We start from the raw sequence: 25135 nt of genomic DNA, 5'->3' as shown, positions 1-25135 counted from the left end.
TGTATTTGTAATGAATTATCTATACTGTTATTTTACCTCTCTCTTTTGCCACCCGCAAATGGTAGATTAAGATCATGTAAATTATAGGATAGAATTTCTAGTCCAAAATAGAGAATGCTTTTTAGCAGAAGTTTTCAAGAGTTGCAGCTAAGAACATGGAGATAGCTTCTAAAAGAAGAGAACATTATAAAGGAGGGAAGAGCAGCACAAAAATGATGACAGAGAGGTGACTCTTCCTTTCCCCATCCTCACTAAAACGCAGCTCAATAATTAATTGAAGTTTGAAATTGCTCTGCAACCACAACACGTAGTAAAATAATCGGATGTTTTTAATGTACTGCTATTTTGTGAACTTTCCACTGTCCAGGTCACTGAAAATTTTAATTTGTTGACATTACCTTCTGTCAATCTGGTTGATGAGATGAGCGGACCTTGCTCCCTCTAAACAGGCCAAGAAAGAGGGAGAGAATCTTGGGCCATCTTCTAGATACATACAGATGTTGTAGAGCTAGTAGTACACTTCCCTTTTTTAATGAAACCATTCAGGAAAAGCATTTTGAAAGCTATTTCAGTGTAGGCATTTGAAATCAGCCCATATTTTCCCTCAAATATAGTTAACTCTTCCTGTCAGGAGGCTTATTGGCAATTCTTGGGACAAACCACTTCAGTCCTGTCACAGACGTTTAAGAAGAAAGTGCCCCTCACTTCCCATAAGTTCCTTACAAGTGCAATAAGCATGAAAGTAGATTGACACTTTCTTTGACTCTACCTCTTCGTATTGCCAATCTGTCACAGTGTTGTTTTTAAAATACTGTATTTAGCCATTTTGAGCAGTACTGTGGCACCACTTGCTTTTTGATGACTTCTGCTTGCTCCTGTTGCCACCCCCTTCGGAATAGTTTCTTTGCAAGTCTGCTTGACCTCCCCAACAGCATGACTGAGGCAGGAAGAAAGGTGGCTTTACTTGGTGCACTTCTTGTGATCCTGTGGTGACACCTATCCAGCTGCAGCTTCAGTGTTTGTAACAGCCTGAAGGCCATCAGAGGTTAGCTAGGTGTTCGTCCTGCCCCATATTCTCCTGCTGAACATGCAAAGCAGAGGAATTTCACTGTTTTTACTGTATCCTCTGAATCCTATTGTTAATTCATACTTATTAGACCAGTTCTCATGACTGTCTGGTACAGGTGACATTGATGGGCATCTTGGTTTGAGAAATTCTTTTTGAAGTAGTATTCTGACTAGTACAAGCAGCATAGGATCCTTAATTTTCCCAGATTCAAGAGAGTTTAGTAGGAAGTATTACAAGTGGTCAAAGCCAGTACAGGACATATTAGCTCAACCTTGGCCGTTTGCTTTCTGAAAGTGAACTTAAGCTCATGAAATACTGATGTAGATAAAGATCTGCTAGTAGAAGTGGCTGAAGAGTCACCCTTAAAAGCATTAAATTTAGATCCCCAGTGTAGATTTCATTGTGTACCACCCTAACTTCCATGTTGGAGGAAACAGAGTGAATGGATCTCATAGGTTCATTTTATTCCAGGAATTTCCAAAATCGACCTTTCCATTTCAGATGTAAACAACAAAGCAGTAGTTGATACCAAGGATCCCTGTCAGATCTCTTTCTCTGGTGAAACTGTCTGATGTAGACCTTTCCCATCACTCCATTGCTGAAAGGTCCTCCAGAAGAGAAGATATGGCAAGATAGAGTTCTGATGATACTTCTCATCCCAGCTGGTCAAACCTGTTCTCACAACAGTCATCTTAGGCTGTTTCTAGACCCCCTCACATGGGATTCAGGGAGACAAAGTTATCTCAGTCTTGTCACATTCCAGTCCCCACAGCATGAGCACCAAATGGTTCTCCTTGTTAGGCAGAATTGGTTATCTTGGTTTCTACTCTTCCTGCTCACTACTACTCAAAGGGATGAAACCAAGTGAGTTTAGCTTTCTCTTCATTTGATGAACCTTTTTTATTCCTCAAGTCTGTTATTATAAAAAGGTCTGCTGTCCCAAGTTGTATCAAGGTTTCATACTACCTAGGAAACAAACTTAGCTGTTTTCGTTTCTAACTTTCATTCTGCTAGTATGAATGTGCCTCCAGGGACTTTGTCAGAGTACCCACACCTTCTGCCCAGACAGAACTAAATCCTTTGTCAATTGGTTCCTGTTACTGCAATCGAAAGAAATGGCCATATCTGGTTATACAAAGATCTGCTGTAAGACTGCTAGTATAACTCCTCCATATCTGGTTAGACACATGCCAGTAGAGCTCAACATCATGAAGGTGTATTTGTTGCAGAAGTCTTTTTCAATATAGTTTGCAGAGGGCTACTCAGAGCTCTGTCTTCATTTTTACCAAACATTATGATAATTAAGACACACTGATCATTGTTACCATGTGAAAACTTGAAGGTCTGCTGATAAGTTTGTATGGAGAAGTGTGCTGTTGGAGTCATGCACTCTGTGAATATACATGTGCATAAGTCCTTGAAGAAGGAGAAGTTAATTTACTGTAGTTGATTTACATATACAACACGCTGAAGTCATTAACCTGAGTTTCCTGGGTCTATGACTCCAGAAGTGGGGGCAAGCGGACGGCAGGAACAAAGCAAAATTTCTTGGAAAATGCATCCCAGGGATGCTATTGACTGTGAGAAACCCTTGGCACACAAACTCCCTCAAAACACCTGTGGCTTATGGCCTTGCACGCCAACTGGCTGGTCATGCTGACTGGTTCCAGTAGTTTAGGAAACCAACTGTTGAAAGAACATTATAGGACAATGCATGCTCTCTGATTTCTAGGCTTCTGCATATATGAAAATGAATTTGGGACCTTATGCTTAATATGGGACTTCACAGTTTCTACCTTCCCAACTTTAGAGTCCATGATCTGAATCCTGATAGGATTCCTGCCAACTTCATTCCTTCAACTTTGAGACCTAGTTGACCTACGTGTATGTATATTCAGAACATTCCCAAAGGTTGTAAGCCTCTGATTCTGTTCCAGTTAATGAGACACCCCAGTGCCCTGGCTATTGCTGAGTTGTAGTGACATGATTAATACTGTATGTGGGTTTCATTGAATCTTGCTGATTTTGAGTGGTGAAACTTGATGGAACTGAGAAGAACAACATCAGTTTTAGTTACCAGCTGCAGGCCTTTTTTCCTTCAGAAACTACTTGAGATTTCTGAAGGAAATCTTGTTGAAAACTTCTTTGATGTAGAACTATTCAAAATATTAGTGTTACCTGTCAAATGGAAAACCTGAAAGTAAGTATTAGCTTTATCTACAAAACTCAGTCCCGTACAATCATTGGGCATTTTGATTCTATTTCTGTTTAAAAAGCAAGTATAGGACCATATTTTGTATCAAAAAATATACATTCTTTCAGGAATATTTTTCTCAAGATGGTTATTATATATCTGTCAAGTATCAACAGTGATATTTTCTGACAGCTGATCTTTCTTTCTTATCATTTCATCATGATTGTCCATCTCTTCCATCTGAGGATTGTGATAGGTGTTCCTGATAAGGCAGTTTTGGGAGAAGAGTTGAGCTGTGTAATTTATTCTTTAGCAGCATTTGATAGATGTTGGTTTGGACAAAAAGAGCACTTTGGAAGTTTTATAATCATATGGTAAATGAAAACTAACATTAAAGTAGTGAAAATGATCCGTTTGCGTTTATTTTGACCTTAATAGCTATGTCAAAACGACTAGCATAATTAGAGCATTTAGGTTTTTGTCTCAGAGTGCAAGCCACAGTGGAACGCAGCAAGTGTACTCTAGATTCCTCTCCACTGTATCATGTCTAAGGTAGTCTAGACAGATATTTTATCCACGTATTCTCTATTGACAATGTTGGGTGGTGCTCACTGTTGCCTACTTTAAAGCATGATCCAGACTTTCAAGGAACAGAGGTACAAATGATTCATTTAAAACATAGTACCATATAATTTTGCAAGACGGGAATGGGAAATATGTAACTCTTCATCATGTGGGATGATGCAATTCCATATTTTCTAACTGAATATTTTTCTGTGTCCTGTGCATTTAGACTAAAGCAGTGAGACATTTTGTGTGCATTATTTCATTGCAGGCTAAATCTTACTTCCTTATTCCAGCAAGAATTAATGGGAAATTTGCCTACGTAGGATTAACAGACTTTTTATATTGAGAGATGAATTTACATTTAACTATAAAATTAAGACAATATATATGATTATTCTAATGCTTTTATATAACCTCTATTTGTAATTATACTCCTCTACACATGTTCCTTCTCTTGCTATTCATTAAGATATTTAAGGAGTAGAATAATCTTGGATGTCCGGTCGTTAAATCTCAATTCAGTCAGTCTACCCTCAAATAGATCACAAATAGAATCATACTGGTGTTTCAGCCCTTTACCTGGAGACTATAACCATATGATTAAGTCACTTCATAGTTCATTCTGATGAGTGATCTAGGTATTGACGTGCATTGAAGTCTGGCCTAGAACAAAGAGAATAAGAGAGTTACTTCTCTTACATGTGAAGAATTGACTACTTGGAGTTCAATGAGAAGTTAGTGGAAAGTCTTTCTAAGATGGAACAAATTGCTATAACTTTTAGCATGACCTGCATGTATTCCTCTTCTTTCCCGCAGTTCTGGACTCAGTTTAGTTCTGGACTCTTGCTCACTTTACACCATGGCAGCATCTCTGATCTCAATAAAATTCAGAATTTAAATGGAATCAAAGTCAGTATCAATCCAAATTCTACTAAGTTCAATGTTTTTACAGACTAGCAAGCCAAGTAAAATAATAACAGTAAGAAGAATATGTTAGATTTAGATTCAGGATCCTTCAGGCCTATTACAAACACTCCTTTAAGATACGTAAAGGAAGTTCATTCAAAATATTCATTTCGATTTGTAAAATTATCGGCAGTTGTTTAATTTAGAGCCATTCAGCTGCGTATTCTCTTTAATGAGCTATTACCAGCGCATTTATTTTTCAAATGGCTTTCATTCATAAAACCTTGCAGGCTAGAATATCTAAATGCAAGTATAAATAAGGCACTGAAACTATAAACCTAACAAAAATCGAAATGGCCTGGGACCTTCTGCTCATTGCTCCATTTAGTCCTTGAAATTTGTAGTGTGGGTTGCACTGGTAAGACGTGCTGGTAGCCGAGTGCACTCGCTAACGTACTCCTGATGTACCTATGTCCACTGAAAACTTAAAAGTACAGATTTTGTTTGTCCTTATGTCTGACCCTATGGTGGTTTTTGTGTATGAATTTCTCCTCGGTCTTGGCTAAAAGGTATCTTTTGCCCTCATCTTCTCTTTCATACAGTGTGACCGTCTGTGCTCCAGTGTTTTTGTATCAGCCGTAGGGCACTTCATGCTTGGCATCCTAAACAAGCACGCTTTTTTTTCCACCTGTTTGTTATATCCTCTGTGGTCTCAGTTAATTAGATTTTGAGCACAGCAGAATAAAGGCTATCTCTGTAAAGTACCCAGTGAAAATCATCTGAAGTCCTGACAGGGCCTATAGATATTATCCTAATATTCATCCTAATATTATTCTAAATAATAATATTTAGTATGCTGTTGTGATAACAAAATCATCAGATGTACATTTTACGTTTCTTACCAGGTAGGCCAACGTAAAGTCTCTAAAGAAATTATTTCAAGTTCTTTGAAATGACTCAATTGCTGAATAATACAAGTTTCTAAGTAGTGCTTGTGACTGTGAGACAACAACTCTAGTCAAAAGCATAGTTAGCATCCTCTGTCATGAAATTAAAAAAAGCAGTCAGCTACAACCTTGTAAGAACGCAGGCAAAAAGAATTGGAAAATGTTTCCAAAACGGATTCTTTATGTCAGTTCTGGAATGAAGTGGTTTAGATGTGTAGCTAAAGGGAAGCAGAGATTGTAGGAGGAAATACGGCCCAGAGCTATGGGAGACAGTGGCCGTTGCTCAGCAGCATCAGCACGTGGCATGGAGCAGGCTGAGTGAGCCCAGGGTATAACCTGCGTGTTTACATTTTGGGTAGAATACTACTTCAGGCCATGGGTAATTTCAGCATGAAATGACTTGCTAGTCTAAACCTTCCCTTCCTACTATTTCAGTCCCATAAAGTTGCATAGGCATCATTACACGACGATTGTCTACAAAGCCGTATTTGTGATGCTGCTTGTGACGTTCCTGGTGTGAAGAACATGCAGCACCAGAGAATGTCCTGTGGTGGAGAGTCACCTTACTCGAGCCTTACACAAGACTGCCAAGCTATTATGGATTCTGAAATAACGAGTGCAAGTGTTCCAGGTACTATTGATTTCCTATAGAAACCAAAATCCATGGACTATTAGTTGGAGACGTGGCAAAGCTGAGCTTGTGGGAGACTGAAGCAGCAGATCCTGGAGGTGGAAAGAAGTGAGGGAAACTTTGAAAATATAAGGGATGGTGTGGTGGCTGGTTTTTTTAAGATAAATAAGATAAGCAAAACAGAGAATTCCAAAAAGCAAGTTTATTGTGCCGTATGCATAAAAAAAGTCTCCTTTACATTTGGTCTGCAAGTTATTCTTCTTAACTGAAAGGAATTTTTTTCTGCATGCTTCAGACCAAAACAGTAGTGAAAAGTTTTGGAATACAGTCTTCAATAATTGTTTCAATATACACACTGCGGATATGTTACATCTAAATTTTTCTAAAGCACTCGAATGATGTAGAATTTTGAATACTGTTTCTAAAAGAAATTAGGTACATTGAAACCGAAATCTGACCAAAAATCTCTGATATTTAGGGTCCTGTATATGATATATTGCCCCCATTGATAATCCAAATCAATTGATACTGATTTTAAAGAAGGCAGGATTTCATTTGTAATCATTTTTTGGAATTGAAATGTATATTTGTAGTGCAAGGCATTCGAAAACTTGACCTTCAGTTATCTCTTCAATTTCTGATCTATAAAAATACACATTTTTCATTGTTTCTTCTCATTTTGAAAGCAAAAATAGGATTTTCGTGCATGAAACAGTCACATATTTGCGATGTCTTTGCCTGTACTCCGAGCTATTGTCTGTAGTTATTTGTTATTCCATAATGTTCACACTGTGTATTTGAAAATATGAGTTATTATTCTGTAAAAGCGGTAGGAAGTCAGATGGCAGTTTGGAAATCTTGTTCCCTTCCCTCCCAGCCCCCACCGCACGGTTCCTCCGCTCAGATTTATGAAAGAAAACATTTCTTTCTGTAAAAGGGTTTTGTGTGCCAGCATCTGGAAGTGTTTATTCCAGTGGCGTGTAATCTATCTGTGGATTTAGTTAGCACCAGACCCCCTTTTGTGTACGCCTGCCTTAAACTTTTTATAAATGATGGCGTTGAATTTGTGCCAGCGTGCACATGGCTTGGCTGATTGCTGCAAATATCCTTTACCTGCCAGTCACCTCTGATTTATACCCCTTCCCCTCTGCTTTCGCCCTCCCCCAAACAGTGCCACCGGACTGTCCTCTAAATCACCGCAGGGGATGAATTGCTCCGAGAGGAGATGGCACGGTTCGGGCTGGCGCCGGGGCGGACGGCGCGTGCAGATCCCCTCCGTCCCCGCTCTGCGGAGAGCCGTGCAAGGCCGGCGACGAGCAGGGGCAGCGAGGGCTGTCCCAAAATGCAGAGCTGCGCTGTTGGTTTACATAGCTTCTAGCATCACTGGAGGGCAAGCAAGCAGCTGGAGTATCTCCCATACTCCTGAACACAGCTTCTTCATCACGGTGCGGTTAATCCCGAGAATAAGGTTACGCGGTTTTCTCCCAGAGACATTAAATAAAAAAGAAGAGCAAATTTAAGAATATTTTAAAGCATTTGATCTGGAATGGAGTATACAATATACACGACAGTATATATATCCCTGTTGGTTTCCTTACGCTAAACAGCTAATACTCCGTCAGGATAACAAAGGTTCTCTAAGCTTTACTTAATGACATTACTAATTTGGAGAGGTTTATGAAGTTTCCTGGAGAAAAGCAGGTGGCTTGGCAGTAATTTAAAAGGTTCGCAATTTGTGGTAGCGGTTTCAGGGGGGTTTCGTATTTCTAAAGAGGGAGACCAAACTGCATATTGCTTAAGAGCGTCTGACACAATGATGTATCATTTTGGACTAAGTTTCCAGAAGTCCTTTGGTCATTAAATGTGCTGTTTGACTTTATATTACAGTTTCCCAGCTGTCTCTACTGGGGGTAATCTTAATACTCAAAGAGAATTTATTAATGAAGGCATAAGCTCGCGGTGCTGATGAAACAGTAAGTTGCCCAGACGATTTTATTAAACGGGAACATAGATTCTTAGATAAGACAAAAAATGTCATTTAAGTCGATTTTGGAAAGAACTGGCTCATTTTGTGCGGAGCGCTGGGAAAGTATTTACAAATGGTCTGGATAGTATTTGATATCCTGTGGGGACATTTAAAATTCTAGGATTGCACATACATCAGTGTCTTAAAGCACAACACAGGACCTGAATTGTTGCAAGCAGCCTGCAAGCCTTGGAGGCAGCATGGACGTGGTTCTGTGGAGGTGGGAGACACTGGCTTGAAACCACTCTGCTAATGTAGTTTGCACAACAGTGCAAAAGATTGCTGCTGCGTCGTGTTGCTGCCTTGTCAAGCATGCGGTGCTGGAAGTACTAAAAAAGCTCAGCTTGCTAAAGCACAGGAGCTCACAGTGCTAGATTTTGCTTTATTGCTTTTCACATCTCATAACAAAACCAATTCTGATTCACAAAAAAAAAAATTGACAATCTCCATTAGTGAGGCGATAAGAAGTTGGCTCGGAAGCTTACAATTAACTGAATCTCTCATATCAAACAAAGCAACTCCTAATTTCATAAACCATGCATATTTATTTATTTTTCTAACTATACATGGCCAAATTCAAATATGTACTAGAGGCTTTTTGCACACAGTTGTACTGGCATAAAAGGATCCTAGGGTAAAAATACATCATTTTTTAAATGAAATGTATGTTCTTTTGTGCCTCCTGAGAGGCTTATAGGACCTTAGTATAAATGAGAACCTGACTTCTGGAATTTTGCTCATGGTAGTATAAAATGTAGCAACAGCTATATAAAAATGTATTTGAGGGGTAAGGTGAGCAAATGTAATTCTGCGAGCAGACACTGGAGCAGAAGGCGACTTAATTAAGAATTCCAGGATTCCAAGATACACAAGGAGACGATACAGGAACATGCGCATCTTAAGTAATTTGCATTAATTCTTGTAAAGATAATGATATTACGTCCGTGTAGTGCGTACGCTACACACGTTACTGGTACAGACATTATTGAGTAACTGCTTGATAATTCAGGAATCTTAGGAGTAATATATTTTTTTCTTACTTGTCACTACCTAGACTAACAGTCCATCTCCCTATTGCTTTCTTGTTTTTATGAGTGTGTTAGTATACGTTTGCTTTTAGGCAGCAGGATAATGTACTTACACCATCACACAGTGCAACATGAGTTGTCGTATTTGCTTCGTAGCACAGGAGGTGAGCAGTCCGGATGAAACACTGTGAGACTTCAGGGTCTTACAACTGTTAGAGTTGGAATTCATCTGTTTTTAAGAAAATCGCAAGAAGCTTGCAGTTTCTTCCTGTGAACAGCATCTGCATTTTAAATTTTATTTCTGTCGCTAGCGGTAAGATAGACAAGACAGACGTGTGCTATTGAATTGAACTTGGGTAGAAGCTATACCCTCGGACGTCTCTAGGATCGCTGACTTGTCACTTTGCAAGGAAAAATACACACCAGAGAATAAAATCTCTAGAAAAACAGGGGAATTCTGAAAAGCAACAGACAATAATCTGGGAACGCCAGGACCACGTGGCAGTGTTTTTCTATAACTCCTATAATTCTTTTCTGTTCTACTTGCCTGTTCTCTCATTCATGTAGTCCTATAACAAGACCCAGATAGAAGTGCTTGCAAATATTTCTCCAGCTGAATCAAACTTAAGCACCAGACTGGAGGCAACTAATTTCAATTTGGTGTTTTTGTGCTCCTTGAATGTTTGCATTGTTCCAGCTTTCTGGCTTTAACTTCAAGATCGTGTTAACCTCAGTTCAGCAAAGTGGTCATATGCCTAATATCTAAACTATAACTTCAGTCTGACCAATGTGTATGCTGAATTGGGGCCTTCAGTATTATTAATAACATCTATTTTGATTTATTTGTTACCTCAGCATTCATTTTTTAAAACATTATTGCATGTAGGAGGTAAAGATGTATCAAAAATACACATATAGTTTGTAAATACATCTATACCTAGATGTGTATTAAAACAAAGAAAACTAAGGCATATCTAAGGGCAAAACTAAGAAAATCTTTTCTGCTATGCAAAAGGCTTTAATGTTTTTTTTATTTGCATATAAAGTGATTCTTCCTGGCATGTTGGTTTCTGTGGGCATTTAACTTATGGTAGTTCTTTTGTTAGTAATGGTGATCTTAAAGGCACTGGTAGTAGATTTGATGGAGCAGACAAGATACTTTTCCACTGCTGGGATGAAAGGCAGAATGTTTCCAAAAAATGCTTACTGGGGAGAGATATTAGGTTAAGCTAGAGATAGGCTGAAGTTTGAGATTCAGTTATTTTTTGCTGTCTGTGTTGCATTGCTGCAGATGAACATGGATATTGAAAGAGCTACATTTATATAGCTTAACTGAGGAAGGGCAAGCTGTCTATCTGTGCATGCTGTAAAGGTAGGTGCCAGAATAAGAGAAGATAGATAAGAGTCCTCAAAAAGCATTAGCACTGAGCATAAAATGGGATGAAATCAAGATAGGATCATTTACTGGCCTTGTAATGTTTGCTTTGCTGGAAAATTTTGGAAGTTGCTTGATAGATTTAAATTTAAATAGGGTACAGCAATGGATCAATATTGGATTGCTAATAGAACTGGAGAAAATGATGAAACGTAGGGAAATGCTTGAAAGGAATATCAGAATCTAGAAATCCCTGAAAAATTCATTTCTAAGAATCTTCTGCCTCTGATTTCACGTCATTTAAATTCTAATACTGCTAGTAGTGGATGAATCAGTAAGAGTATTAACTTTTAAGCCTGGCATGGTGCAGATGCAAAAGAAATAATTGCTCAATAAATTTGCTTCCGTTTGCTAAGAGCAGCTTAACAGGTAGCTGAGGAAGGGGCCGGTATCCAGCCTGGCGGAGCTGCGTTGGACGAATGGCAGGGCTCGAAACACGGTGATGCGGTGACAGGGTTGCCGGTTTTGATGGTAAAGAATTGAGACAACAGCAAAAATAAAACTCTCGGAGATCTACATGTGTTAGTTTTACAGCCCAAGGTGATAAAACCGCTGGAAGCAAGCAGTCTCCATGTAGAGTTATTGCAATACAGATGGCCTGGGAGTGAGACATTAGGAATTTCACTAGGTTACTTCTGTTGGTGGTGAAGAGTTTGGGAGTTTTTTTGAGGGGAGAGGGGCAAACTGGAAGTAATTACCATCAAGAAAACTAGTGCTAGTTGGTGTTTAGGTATGATACTTAAATTTGCCATAAGAAGATACACTGTAGATTATGAGCGTGGATGAGGTGCTTCTGAGAAAAAGCAAACACCCTTTGCTGCATCTGTTAATAAGAAAGTTTAAACAATCTCACCATTGTGCATAGAGTTAAAAAAAAAACCAAGCATATGGTACAATAGAAAGGTAGTATTTGTTGCCACTTTAAGAAGCTTGGGATTGAATACTTTACTAGATAATATTCATGTTTGTTGAGAATTTACTGATGTAATATTTAGGTGGTACAATTGAGATAACTAGGTACGAAAGAGAGCACCTGGATGGCTCAGCAAAGTCATAACGAGCTTGTAATCCCTGCTCTTTAGAGCACACATTGAAAGCCATTCACATTATAAAGGAATATTAACTTGGGGACATAATTTTATAAGCAGTTCCAAATTAACAAACGTGACAAGTGGGTTTGAGTGCAAGGGCTGAGATATTTGAATGAGTACTGTTTTTACTGTTTTTTCTAAAGGGGAATGTTGGCATTTCCTGAACATATTTTTTTCTTTTTCTGGAATCTCAAGTTATATGCCAGAAGTCAACTGTCATTTAACTTAAAATGGAAAAAAAAGTTATTATTTTTAATGCTTTTCAATGTAAGAACATCAGTAAGACGTGGGATTCTGCTGTATTTGCATATTATTTGTAATATGCAAATACAAACCAGAAGCTGAATAGATTCTGCAATATACTATATATATATATAGAAGAATCTTAGTAAGATAAACAGGAGAGTAAAGGAGAGTGTTATGAGGATAGCATGTGAGGACGTAGTCTCAGTACATAAATTATCCAAGAGTGTAAGATTTTTATATAGCAGAGAAGAGTTTTAAGAACTGCAGTGATGGTGGGTGATGATATTACTCTGCTATTTACTTGTTTCTACCAAAAAGGTAAAGCAGAAGATGTGCTGGTTTGAAAGTTCGGTAATGCATGCAGCTGAGAGGGAAGTTCAAAGTGATGGATGTGACCTTTGCAGGAGCCTTATGACTTGATAGGAGCAAGAAAATGCTGCTTTCCTCAAAGGTAGATGCAAGTGTATTTCCCTAACTTCTTCACCAAGATCAGGATCTGAACAAGGGGTAAGAAAGGCAATTCCTTGCCACTGGAATTGTTATCTGGAAAAAGATGATAAAACATAGCTGCAATCTGAGTGAGAGGACATGGAGAGTATGCAGTGCTGGAGATGGCAACCATGTTATATGCCTCAGTGGTGACCCTGTTCAAAATGGTCAAGAAAAGAGATGGAAGATTTGCAATAGGCAGGAGATTAAGAATTCCAGTTTATCCAAGTTCAACCTGAGCTGGCAGCTTGACATTAGAGCTCTCAGAGGAGCATGAAAAGGTAACTAGACCTGAGTTATGACGCCAAGAATCTTTATCGGTTGTATTATAGGGTAAGAAACACTTAATGCCGTGTCTGTGAGCAAAGGTTACAATGTGTAGTATTACTTGCTTCCCGTAATTTATTGCACACTTCCCAGTTCATCAAAGCACAATTTCCTTTTGGTTGCTGAAGCAACTCTTTATATTTATTTTTCATGAAAAAAAAATCATTTCCAACTTCATAAACTATATTTTTAAGAAATTGGGGTTCAAAGTCTCTAATAACGTCTTTTTCCAAAAAAAATGTATTTAACTTGAAGCTGATGTGGCAGTATTCAGCTGCCTGTAGTCAACGGTAACCTAATGGCTTTAGCAGTTCTGACACATACCTCAAGAATAGCACTAGATGTTGGGAAGTTCTGACTTTCACCACCGTAAATGAGGCTCTGACATTGTAATATCAAGTCAGAGAAACTTTCCTTAGTGGCATGCTTTCAGAAATTAGGAAGAAGTTCAGTACATAGCTTGTCTAGGTTTTTCTGATAGGTAAACCTGTATCAGGCCAGGGATATTTTGTCCACAGCAAGCTGCTAAATATATAGGGCCTGGCTGTGAACTCAAGCACTAGACCTCTGGCAGTCTGTACTACTTAGTAGTTAGGATACTCCCAACTTGTGCCAATTAGCACTTTCTTACCAGTGCTGGAAGAAAAGAGGGTGTAGCAGGGAGCATTCCCAGAGGGACAGATCCAGGACATCCAGGTTTGGATATCTCCATCTGTGTAGTCCTTCAACACCATCCCAGGAAGCTTTGCGCATGCAAACACCGTTTGCATTCAACACACACTCTCTGTTTCATGCTGTGAAGACATGACTGGTTGGGTATGATGCAGCCCTCACATCATTGTAGATACTTTGAATGGCACACGGGATAATAATTCTGTCTTAGGACCTTCGGACACGTTTTCAAGGGGCAGAAGACACCTGGGGTTATGTGTGAGGGCAGTTAGGTTTTGCTGCTTGACCTGAAAGCAGTCCCTGATGTTGCTTTATTTAACAATATGGACATAGGCTTAGTGGCTAGAGCTCTGCATTTATAGTGTACATTGCAGGTTGGAACATTTACTTTGCAAACTCTTAAATTTTCCAGTTCTATGAGCATAGTTTATTTAGGGTCTAGTTTCCTTGTCAAATATTTTAAAAGAAAGCTAATTGGGGACTATAAAGTAATGAAGAGGACAGGTTAGTGACAGAGAGTTACTGAGTTGCTGTTTGATAAATGAAGTGCAAGCAAGCTATTTTCGTTCCAGAAGAGCCAGATGTTCACTATTTCATCTGCGAATTAAGAAAATAGGTTTTATTTACAGGCCCTGGGACTGTATCTTGCAAAGCAGTGATTTTGAAAGAGTATCTTGGAGTCTTGAGTAACCAGTTGAATGTGACAGGGCCAATACAGTGCTGTAGCTGAAAAGGCTCAGTGCAGTCCTTAGACAGACGAGCAGGGGAGCATCACACGCAAGAGTGTTCCTCTGTGTCAGTGAAAGCACAGCTAGAACACTGTTCCAGCTTGGGTGTTCATGTTTCGGTATGGATCTTGCCCATTGGAGAGGGCTCAAGGAGAAATTTGTAAAAGATTAGAAAATAGCAACATGGAGATCCACAAGGTGCTTAATCTGTGTAGCTTATCAAAATGAACAAAGTGTTGTGTAAGATAAAGATCCACGGAGGAACCAGAAATCTCATGTTGCAGGGTTTTTCATTCAGAGTTATAACAATATGCAGGGTGGGATTCCTCTGGCCAGGTACAGACATATGTATCTGAGCTCACTGCCTAGATTTCCTTTCTAGTCAATGGAGAGAGAGAGGCACTTCTGGCCTGTAATTTCTCTTTTCCTAAGATGTTTAAAATGGGTCAAATGATCCATGCTCGAGAAGTGCATATTTCTCTCCCTTGACAGAATGACATATGGATATATTGACAACGTAGAGCCCTAGGTTAGGCGAGAACAGTCCTTCTCCCAGTATCCAGGTTGACATTTAAGCTAGACAAATTCAAGCTAGAAATAAGGCATATATTTTTAACAACATAACTAAGTGCTGAAATAACTTTACCAGTGATTGTGACAGATGGTCCATGACTGGAAACTTTAAAATCAAGATGAGACGTTTCTGTAAAAGCTATGCTCCGGTTCAACCGCAGCTATTGGATGTGGAGAACTGATTCAAGAAACCTGTGTGGGCTGTTATGCAGCAAAGTTAGATTGGTCCTTGTTAAAGGTCCCTTCTAGCCCTACGAGCTATGAATCATACTTTAAAGTAATGCAGTAGAACTTCTTGGTGCTTCGGTAGCACAGATCTGCAAAACCACTTTGAGTGCAGGTCAGGGGCTTACCCAGTTTGAATTCGTGATGTTCAGGTATACAGTTTCAGAGGAAATAGCAAAATTTGTGATAACCTGCCTTTTTAAATATAGCGGTTTTGCTTCAGAATTATAACGGTCAATATCTATTCATTATTTTTGTCTTACAAGACATAGTCTGATCTTTCTGCTAAAAAATAAATATAATAACTGTTTAGCATAAGCTTTTGAGAAGAAGCTATTGCCTATGTAATTGTAATTTTTTTAAATATAAGTTTAATAATTAGTTATTGGAACAGATAGATAGACTAGTAAAATCCGTGCTGCTCTTAAAAGTCAATGGAATAACCATTTTTTCAAACTCTCAGAGAATTTGGCTCATCCTTTCTATATGTAGTATATCTATATGTTCTTATAAATATGCATATTACTCATATATTGTGAATAAAATGGCCTAAATACACCACCTTAATTAGACTAGTGGAAATAACAAGTTATTTCCACTCTTTGACTGTCTTTGGCAAATTTCCATTGTGTCAACATAATTAAGATATATTAATATTAATCTGGTAAGTACTGTAACTTTACATAGTGGAAAAATAAAATAAAAAGGACCATGAGAACATTTTTCAATATCAGTTTCAATTTTAATGCTTTATATTGTTGTGAAAAGTTATAAAAATGTGTTATTATTTTATTACCCTGTTAAGAAAACAACGCAGCAACAGATGCTTGTTACCCTGATTTTCTCAGTCTGTTTATGGGGATGTTTTATCAAAATGGGTCTTTTAAAAGTTATAAAGATGTAATACTCTCCTAAATTAGGTCATAAATGCCTAATGTGGAAAACTAATACATTTTATTATTTTTCAAGTATGGGTTTATGTATATTAAAATATGCAGCTGTTAGGAAGTCTGGAGTGCGTATAACAGAAACATATTGCATTACAAGATGTTAGTGTCTCTCCCTGACTACGTACGTTCTTTATGTGTATACCCATACAAGCTTTTGGCATGTGGAAGACTGCATTAACGTTTCGGTTCAGTATTATTTTCCAGTATCATACATTATTTTTATGAATACATGTAATTGCTGAATATACTAAGCACCTACATGTATTTGTACTCTGTATTTGCCTAAATCTTTTCTGCAGCCATCTACACAGATGGAGCAGGTAGATCTAAAATGCATCTTTGAACAATGTTAAACTCCAGCGTCAGCTGCACTTCTGAAAAATGGTAGATGTTCCTGTACCAGAAGAGGTAACAAGATGATCACCCAGTTTAAACTTTATTCTTTCTTCTGTGCTAATCACCTGTAAGGAAATTTGGGGTGGAGGAAGAGGGACTCAAACACCTGTTTGTGGCATGTGGTATGGTGACCATGACTGCTTTAAGACATGATAAGTTGTTAAGGATGTGCTTCCTGAAAGTGGTCCATCATCCTTTCATTGATAAATGCCTTTAACTGTCACAAGAGTATGTAAAGCACACACCAGATTTTGTGGCAATGATGGGAGTGCACCAAATTAATAGGGACCTGTTCCTTTCCACACACAAACCCTCCCTTACATATGAGAAAAAGAAAATCTAGGTATAGAATTATTTTGTTACAATGGGGAAACAGGATTGCATAGTTTTGTGACATTTTATCCTGGTTATTGCAGCATATGGAGTTTGTTTGTCCACTTACATTAAAAAAAAAAAAGTCCAAGAATCTCTATGCTTTCTCTTGTTCAGCTCTTCAGCCCCTCATGCTTGCAAAGAACTCTTACGTCTACAAGACTATCTTGCCGTCCTTCATATATTTCCTTTAAAACGCTCCTTTTCCCTTGATACTTACACAATTCTTGTCAGTAAGTAGATTGCCAGTCTGTCATTACGAGTCATATTAGTGAACATTTTTCCTGTTGCATTCCCTATCTTTTCTGTCTGTGTGCATCTTTTGCTCTTACATGCGGACCACTAACTTCTTAGGGAGTTTTATTTTGTTTAGTATTTCTCCTGGACCTTACACAGTAGGGCCAGGGGCTGTGAGTCCTCAGCACTACAGCATGAAAATAAATAATCATAATTGTCATAAAGCAGTAATTTAAATGAAGATAAATTAGCAAGAGATATTTTTAATGAAAATGAAGACTCAACCTTGAACTAAGAAAACCAAGTTAATGTAATATATATAATATATTAATATATGTAATATATATTGCTTCATCTTTAGCATAACTTACCAAGATCAAAATGAAATAACAAAAATCCTGATCCTGGCATGAAGGAAACCTCTTCCTTCATGCTCAGTATGAGCTCACTATATACGATTTCATATACATACTGTGTATGTACCATCTTTGCAGATCTGCATTAGCTTAGGGAAAACATGTCTGTTTCCACTCCTAGACTTCTCATCATGGGCTGGACGCCTCTCTCCTCACATGCTTGCTTTTAACTTCACTTTTATGCTTTCTGCTTGCAAGAACTTCTGAACTGTGGAACCCAATTTCCTCCATATTCAGAGGAATTTTCCATTTTGTGCACTGTTCAAGTTTGGTTCTTTCTGCAAGTTTGCCTCTGCGCAGGAAACCCTTCTTTCTTCAAATCCTTGAGCAGCTGGGTTTAAGTGTTAGTTTGGGTGACAGGTGAGTCATACTGTTTCACTCACGCAGCTTCTGAACTTTCCACAAGTTCAGAGATATTTGGACCGGAATTTTCATTTAGCCTAATTCTCACACTTGTAGGTTTCTGTTTTCTTTCTTCTTTGATATATTTATCATGAGGATTGGAAGGCTTGCTGCCCTTTCTTACTGTCCGGGAAATACTGATCCTGCCGTGTGGTGGCTGTGGTTGTGTTGACAGGTAGTTTGTCAGAGAAATCTGAAGCACGGTGCACTCTCTGACCCGTGTTCTATTCATTATTTGTTTTGGCCAGAGACACCTGGTTGATGTGGCACTATACTGTCCTCAAGGTGGCTTATATTCAGGCTTTCAACCTGTCTTGGACTCCCTTGCTGCCTGTCCTGTGAGGTCTTCCCATAGGGAAGCAGATGAAAAGGGTAAGGGAGTCTTATGTATAAATACCTGATGGGAGGGTGTAAAGAAGATAGGGTCAGGCTCTTTTCAGTGGTGCCCAGAAATAAGACAAAAGGCAGTGGGCTCAAACTGGAACACAGGCAATTCCACTTACATATATAAAAACCCTTTTTTTATGGTTAGGGTGGTCAAACACTGGAACAGGTTGCTCAGAGAGATTGTGGAGTCTCCATCCTTGGAGATATTCAAACCCTAACTGGACACAATCCTGAGCAACTTGCTCTAGTTGACTGTGCTTTGAGCAAGAGGTTGGTCTATCCGATCTCCAGAGGTCCCTTCCGACCTCAGTGATTCTGTGATCCTGTGAAGTATGATGTTGGCTAGATCATGCTTAAGGACTGCATAAATTCAAGTTTTATACCTTCTCATCATACTCTCAATTCATCCAAGCTCCACATCTGCCTGCAGATCCTTGTATCCAAGGAGTGTGGAAATTCAGTTATTTGAACCCTGGCTCAGGCCTAGATTCAAAAGACTTTCTAGATATACCCATTATAGCTGAAATCATGCTGTAACACGTTTGCCTCCGTCCTAACCATGTTAGGAATTGCACATGAAGCCCGCATGTCATACAGTTTTAATTAACCTAATTGATCACAGTAACTCTGCTGCCAACCACCAAAGTGTTGATAGGACTGCACCGGAAGCCCAGCTAATCTGTCATCATCTGGTGTGAGAATGCAGTTAAGCTGATCTTCCCCTTTCAGAACAGTAAGTTTTTATGAAGACCAAAATTCAAAAGGCTCAGGTTGCTGTTGTTTCCTGCCTTCCATGTTTTGCACGTAGGTAGCAAATTCTGACTCACTCCTGTGTCCCGGCCATAATTCAGATTAATCAAGTAGACTCTGTAGAGGCAGCATAAAATATAATAGGGCTTCACTGCCGGTGATCCATGGTCAGCTGAGCATTTAGTCAGTCCTTCTGCCAGGAATTCGTGCCTCAGAAAGATCAGTCAGAGGGGAACCTTTACAAAACCAAAAACCTCAGCGTGTTTTTTGGAGGGAGTTTCGTAAGAGGCTGTTGTTCCCTGTGGCTGGATATGCCTGTTGCTTCATTACACCCTGATAACGTATCTTACGGCCTGCTCCTTGTTGAGGCGTATTTCTTAATTTAGCTCTGAGTTAAAATGTTCTTAACAGAGCAGAACAAGACTTGGTAAACAGTTGTTTTATGGCTTCAAGGTCATTTTTGAGATACCTTTTCTGGATGAAGTATTTCAGAACCAGTTTGGTTATCTGCTTGTTGCTTGTTTCTGAACTAAACTAAAAGGCATTAACACTTAGTTGTACGCTTTTCTAGGCCCAGGCTTGGTTAATCATCTAATGTATATTCTCTATCTGCCTTCCCCAGACAAGTGGGAGGAATAATAATAATAATAATAACAACAACGATAATAATAGTTCAGGATGCTATCTGAAACTCATTCTTTCTCCGCTGTATACCCAAATTAATTTTGGCTGTCTAAATGCTAATGCCAAGCCTAGGACTGTCAGAGGAGGATTCTGAAAATGGCGTTTTCTGAGCTATCAGGTGTGTTGCTTATTCGGAGAAGGCCCGAGAGCTTATCTGCAAACATGTCCCCAAGCTGTGCAGTGTTGAGTGTGCTAAACTGCACCAGGCTCCCGGGCCACCCACGTGCTCTTGCTCAACAGGCACCCAGATGGCTGCAGCTGTACCAGTTGGCTCGTGTTATAAGAGGGTACTGCTGAGGCCGTTAAATGCATTTAAAAAACCAACAAGAAACGGGGGAAGCAAAATACTGTAGGATGCACTTCCGTAGCAGAGGATGCAATCTGATGCCGCAGCTTGAATATATTGTTGTCTGGTCTAAGGAAGCCGGAACAACAGTTCTCTGCATTCTCAGTACAGCCGCAGACTTGATAAATGTCACATTTTTGTCATCCTACCCATGAATAAATGGTATCTACTTTTCTGAACAGATACCATGAATAAATGGCATCTACCTTTCTGCTTTCCAGTTTGCAAGGTGTGTGAGTTCAGAACAGCTATACTTTGGGAACTTAATTTCTCCTGTTTGTAAAAGGAGATTTCTGCTCTCTTCTTTCATATTGAGAACTTCTGTCATTAAGCTGCAGCATTTTGGAAGGGTTGTTTGTGTGACAAGGCTCTTGGTTCAAGAATGTTGGTTACACAACTTTGCAGCCATTGAAAAAAAACAGTTTCAATGAACTGTCTGGTTTACTTGATGGCTGGCTTGGTAATTAAAGGAAGCCCCTAATAATTTACCATTTGATGATAATGTGCACGATTAGCCACTCTTTTTTCCAGAAAACTCCACTTTATATGGCTTGCATGGTTAAAATGACATGGGTGATAAAATGAGTTGTATAGCTTTATATGGTTAAAATAGAGTTCTAATTTTCCAGACAATAAGATTGGGAATTCAACTTCCCAAATGTAGACATACAGGAGAAGGCACTTTCAGAGATGCATCTCCTTCTAAAAGGCATATTTCTCTGCAGTGACTAAAAATGGAGGCAGGATCAACTAGCTTAGACTGAGATGTCTACAGTCTAAAATGAAGTCAATTGAGATGAATGCACCTTGAATAAGCAGCAAAGAGTTTGAGATATATTACTTTTTAATTCATGCAGAAGGCAATGAATTAGGCAGCACTCTAATGACTTAATCACAGGATTGTTAGATGGAGTACAAGATATATGTTTGTTTGATTAGGCCTAAAATATTAATAATTCATGCCAGTTTTCTATTCAGAATCTTATTTTCAGATTACTCTATTCTTGAATGTCTCAGTACTTATTGGTCATCTTAAAAGTGGTTTTTGATATCCCCTATGCCTCTGAATTTCCTTACCAGTTTTATAATCACATTTTATTACTTATGTAAATATATTTCCTTTCCCTGTTGATGGATAAAATATACAAATACAGATAAAGTGCAAGGAAGAACCTGAAACTTCCTCTTTCAAAAATGTTCTCACATGTATTAAATAAACAAAAGAAACAAGAAGAATCACTTGTAGCTATGCAAGATCTCATAACAGTAGCTGGTAAGAATATTTTAAGCTAAAAGTTGAACTTTCTGTTGGCTTTTTACATCTCACATTCATAGTAAGTATTTGAAATGTCTACATAGAATTTTTTATGTTTCTAAATATATCATAAGATTTTTAAAGTTTATTTTAAAATGATTTAAAAGTTTATTTTTAAACTATGTAACAGAGGCAGAAGCAATACAAGAAGGCAGAAGCAATACAGTGAGGCAGAAGCAATACAACATGTTGTTATATCCTATCCCTTTAAAAAGGGCATGTGTCAAGAATTACATAGGAAAAGAGTTGTATTTTAAATGTATGGTTCATAGGATCCAAATTCAATGTTACGAATAGAGAGATATTTACTCACAAAGCAAATACCCAACTACAGAAAAACATGGCACCCCGAAATTTCAAGTAGCTGATGGATGTGAAACTTCTTGATACAGTTGGAGATTTCTGTCATTTTTTATGTATGTTAAAATAATGCCTAAATGCTCTTAATTGGAATTTGCAACCTGATTGGGGTCTGTATCAATGCAGGTCCAGTCTGAGATGTTTTAAGTGGATTAAAATGTCAAATATTTAGGTGGAGTTTCTGAGGACAAAGATGGAGAGGCAGGTTTAGATAGAGAAGACGAGAGAGCAATCCAAAGGCAGATGTAAGAGCTATTGGTGCACGTGTCATTAGGCCAAGCTGTCACAGAAATTGCCTAAAAATAACATAGAAGGTGAGGGGATGAAGGCCAAATTATGGTAGGCCCCAGAGAAAAGGGCTGAAGTAGGTCTCTTAAAGAGAGATGCTGAAGGGATGGCCAGAGAAATGGAAGGTGAGGACAGGAGGAGGTCACGACTGCCAAGGGACCCTGCAGTTTGAAGGATGTACAGCTGACCATATCAAAAGCAGCTAAATAAATCAGGACAAACAGGATATGAACACACCCACAGATTCTGATGCAAAAGCCACCCTTTTGCATCTTAGTGAAGGTTAAGCAGAGCTGTAGAGGTGGCAGTTGTTAAGCAGAACGAGATTTCTGATAGGATTGAACAGGTTTGCTATATATGGGCTATGCTGATGTGAATAAGGCTTACTAAATACATAGACATAACTATTCTTATTTATATGCATAATATAAATTTCACATTGTATAATTGCTGTAAGACAATCTAGAGCATTTCCGGGGGATTGTGGCACATCTCGGGTAGTTTAAGTCATCCAGTCTTTTGGCTCCATGCCTTGAAACAGCATCAGAGACATGTTATAATCGTCCAGAAATGTGCTGCCTGTTGCGAATTACTGCTTAAACCAAAATATTCAATGCATTACACACATACCCAAAATACATAATTTAACCAGGTATGTGATGTGTATGTTTTAAAAAAAACAAGAAGTCCAAATATGGAAAAGTTCAATAGGCTCTTCTACAGGCTGAAGAGAGAATTTATCTGGCTGTCCAGATCAGCTCCAGAAAGCTTGCTTGCTCGTTGCAATTTTCCTCGTCTCGTGATCTCATTCGCCTCATCTCTGACCTTTCTGCCTTTTCCCTTCTTTTTGTCTGTTCCTCTTTAGGGACTCTGCCATGTCTGAATGGGTTATTTAGGCTCCGGGTTGAACCTCTGCAGTCTCCCATATGCTTTGAGATGCTCAAATGCAGGATGTAATTATAGCAATGAAGTGTAGAGGATGTCCCAAGCCACACTCGAGACAGAACGGAGAAAACTGAAGGATGAACCAGTAAGGACTAAAACTCTAGCGCAATCTCTGTTATCGCCATATTTCTCTAAGTTACCCTTCACAGGAAGAGGCTGTCCTGTAATGAAACTATACCTGATTTAAGTTTCCATATAAATAGCTGCATTAAGGTGTTAGTCTGAGTGGTAGGATTAAGTTTCATTATTTATGTGTTTTCCTGACTACCTTCTCTTACACGAGAAGCTAAACAGAGATCCCTGATTGCCTTCACCTAATCATCATTTCATATCTCTGGACTTTTCTGCTATTCTTCTGTTCTCTAATCTCTGCTGCCTTGAACTATTCTGCCTCATCTTGAGGAATGGATTTCCCAGACTGATGTTTTTATTGCTCTTCTCTTTTATCTGTTCTGCAATCGTTTGCTCTGAATCATAACATTTCTGACAAGAAAGGGTTAATGAGATGGTGGCAGCCACGCACACCTTACCTTGTTTCTTTTTCTCAACCTACTTGTTTTTGTCAGATAGAATCACGAACAAAAAGCAAATTACGACGTTTTCAGATATTAACTGTAATATTATGTCTTCTTCCTCGTAGGCAAGTTAGCTCAAAATGGCAGACTGCCCATTCTAATATACAAGGACACTGCTTTTCTGAGAGGCTGTGTCAGATAACGTTAGTTAGGGTTTCTGGAAGTGAAGGCTTTTTTCTCCTCGTTAGTGGGACAAGACCTTATCAGCGTATAAACACAGCTTTAATGGCAACACAGAGATACCTGCTTTGCCTCTTATTCCACTTCCTCAGCAAAGCATATTTCTCATGTGGACATTGTAATAATAGCTTTTAAGTTGGAAAGGATCCTCACTTGTGTTGAGATTATTAAATTTGCAGTTCGGACACTTTTCCAGTTATCTGGACTGAGGTTTGCAGAGGAGCCTAGGGAGTTGACTGCAGAAAGCTATGTCTCTACTAGTAGATTAAATGTGTCTGTGCTCCCTGACACCAAGCCTAACAAGCATGGAATGGCCCATGTCCATATTATTCAATTTTCTCATCCTCCAAAATAGGGTGGCTGTCTCCAGACAGCCTCCCGGGAGCGGTTTCTGGCCCCTGCTATGTCCCAGCATTGGCTGGGAGAACACTAGGTGACCCAGGCCAAAAGCATTTCAGGGGCCATTCTAGCAATTTAACTATATAGGTCACTTCTAGGGCCCAGGAATATTCCCTGAGACTGTTTAACTTGAAGTCAAGTCTCGGCCTTTGTGTCATAGGCTGCTCTGAAAACTGAAGTCTTAAACCTTGGCTGTCAGAGCTGCCAGATGCTCAGGTCTTCATGGTATTACCATGTGCTGTTTCTTCTAGAAAAAAAGGTCTCTTTCCAATCCAGAACTTTGAGTGGTCAAATGTCGATTTAAGTATAGATAATGCAGTCATCAGGAAACACACAGCTCCATCATGTTAGATATCCTTCAACAGCATTCAGCATCCAAAGCATCATATTATAGGATGCTTAATAATAATAATAATGTCATAGTCTCTCGGTTTGAAGGCTTCAGCGTTATATAAGCTTGCCCTGTCTTACTGTGTGCTGCAGTTACCACTAATGCTTAGCTCCGGTTTGTACAAGCTACAGCTTCATGGTTCACGGCTGCTGTTGACAGGTAGAGTGCAAACAAATTATTTTTTCCATCTTGCTTTCCTGCAAGAATATCTTTTATGTTCCTTAATGCCATTGGGAGGATTGATGTTAAATAGTGCTTTGAGATCCTCTGATGAAACACGATGTAGCTATAACTTCTAGTCTTGTGCAATACCCACCGAATGTGGTCTGTGTATTTGCTCTATGTCCGTGATGGGGAAGAGACCTGCTCCAAAGCTTCTGCTGGGTTGTGGTGCAGGCACTGGATATCTATTGTGTAGGCTGGTAAAATTTTCACACAATCGTCCTGTGTTTGGCTACTGTATACCTATAATGAAGTCATAGCACTTGGTTAGTGACATCAAAGTCTGCTGCTATGAGAATGTGTAATCTAGCAAACAATGACCGCATTGTGTGGGCAAGCAGGGAAAAGGGCAGGCAAGTTATAAAG

The 25135-nt window shown here is 38.9% G+C and overlaps 1 protein-coding gene across 7 annotated transcripts in view; it reads left to right on the top strand.

The window, feature by feature from the left end:
• SUPT3H (SPT3 homolog, SAGA and STAGA complex component) overlaps positions 1-25135 on the top strand; it is a 280114-nt gene that overhangs the window by 229942 nt on the left and 25037 nt on the right. The gene's annotated exons all lie outside the window — the stretch shown is intronic.

This window comes from Dromaius novaehollandiae, chromosome 3 (genome assembly GCF_036370855.1).
Source record: "Dromaius novaehollandiae isolate bDroNov1 chromosome 3, bDroNov1.hap1, whole genome shotgun sequence".
Classification (NCBI taxonomy): Eukaryota; Metazoa; Chordata; class Aves; order Casuariiformes; family Dromaiidae; genus Dromaius; species Dromaius novaehollandiae.
The sequence above is the reverse complement of the archived record's forward strand: the minus strand, read 5'-3'. Positions and strand labels throughout refer to the sequence as shown.